Source organism: Martes martes (genome assembly GCF_963455335.1).
Source record: "Martes martes genome assembly, chromosome: 5".
NCBI classification, from domain to species: Eukaryota; Metazoa; Chordata; class Mammalia; order Carnivora; family Mustelidae; genus Martes; species Martes martes.
Window position 1 is genome coordinate 82,133,199 of NC_137892.1, and position 2,084 is coordinate 82,135,282.

Sequence of the window (2,084 nt, forward strand, 5' to 3'; positions counted from 1 at the left end):
TCTGTTCAGGTTATCTATTTCTTCCTGGTTCAGTTGTGGTAGTTTATACATCTCTAGAAATATATCCATTTCTTCCAGGTTGTCAAATTTGTTGCCATAGAGTTGCTCGTAGTATGTTCTTATAATTGTTTGTATTTCTTTGGTGTTGGTTGTGATCTCTCCTCTTTCATTCATGATTTTATTTATTTGCGTCCTTTCTCTTTTCTTTTTGATAAGTCTGGCCAGGGGCTTATCAATTTTATTAATTCTTTCAAAGAACCAGCTCCTAGTTTTGTTGATTTGTTCTATTGTTTTTTTAGTTTCTATTTCATTGATTTCTGCTCTGATCTTTATGATTTCTCTTCTCCTGCTGGGTTTAGGCTTTCTTTGTTGTTCTCTCTCCAGCTCCTTTAGGTGTAGGGTTAGGTTGTGTATTTGAGACCTTTCTTGTTTCTTGAGAAAGGCTTGCACTGCTATATATTTTCCTCTCAGGACTGCCTTTGTTGTGTCCCACAGATTTTGAACTGTTGTGTTTTCATTATCATTTGTTTCCATGAATTTTTTCAATTCTTCTTTAATTTCCTGGTTGACCCATTCATTTTTTAGAAGGATGCTGTTTAGTCTCCATGTATTTGCGTTCTTTCCAAATTTCCTCTTGTGATTGAGTTCGAGCTTCAGAGCATTGTGGTCTGAAAATATGCAGGGAATGATCTCGATCTTTTGGTACTGATTGAGACCTGATTTATGACCCAGGATGTGGTCTATTCTGGAGAATGTTCCATGTGCACTAGAGAAGAATGTATATTCTGTTGCTTTGGGATGGAATGTTCTGAATATATCTGTGATGTCCATCTGGTCCAGTGTGTCATTTAAGGCCTTTATTTCCTTGTTGATCTTTTGCTTAGATGATCTGTCCATTTCAGTGAGGGGAGTGTTAAAGTCCCCTGCTATTATTGTATTACTGTCGATGTATTTCTTTGATTTTGTTATTAATTGGTTTATATAGTTGGCTGCTCCCATGTTAGGGGCATAGATATTTAAGATTGTTAGATCTTCTTGTTGGACAGACCCTTTGAGTATGATATAGTGTCCTTCCTCATCTCTTATTATAGTCTTTGGCTTAAAATCTAATTGATCTGATATAAGGATTGCCACCCCAGCTTTCTTCTGATGTCCATTAGCATGGTACATTGTTTTCCACCCCCTCACTTTAAATCTGGAGGTGTCTTCGGGTCTAAAATGAGTTTCTTGTAGGCAGCATATTGATGGGTTTTGTTTTTTTATCCATTCTGATACCCTGTGTCTTTTGATTGGGGCATTTAGCCCATTAACATTCAGGGTAACTATTGAGAGATATGAATTTAGTGCCATTGTATTGCCTGTAAGATGATTGTTACTGTATATTGTTTCTGTTTCTTTCTGATCTACTACTTTTAGGGTCTCTCTTTGCTTAGAGGACCCCTTTCAATATTTCCTGTAGAGCTGGTTTGGTGTTTGCAAATTCTTTCAGCTTTTGTTTGTCCTGGAAGCTCTTTATCTCTCCTTCTATTTTCAATGATAGCCTAGCCGGATATAGTATTCTTGGCTGCATGTTTTTCTCGTTTAGTGCTCTGAATATATCATGCCAGTTCTTTCTGGCCTGCCAGGTCTCTGTGGATAGGTCCGCTGCCAATCTAATGTTTTTACCCTTGTATGTTACAGACTTCTTTTCCCGGGCTGCTTTCAGGATTTTCTCTTTGTCGCTAAGACTTGTTAATTTTACTATCAGGTGACGAGGTGTGGACCTATTTTTATTGATTTTGAGGGGCGTTCTTAGCATTTCCTGGATTTTGATGTTTGTTCCCTTTGCCATATTAGGGAAATTCTCTCCAATAATTGTCTCCAATATACCTTCTGCTCCCCTCTCTCTTTCTTCTTCTTCTGGAATCCCAATTATTCTAATGTTGTGTCGTCTTATGGTGTCACTTATCTCTCGAATCCTCTCCTCGTGTTCCAGTAGTTGTTTGTCTCTCTTTTGCTCAGCTTCTTTATTCTCTGTCATTTGGTCTTCTATGTCACTAATTCTTTCTTCTGCCTCATTTATCCTGGCAGTGAGAGCTTCCATT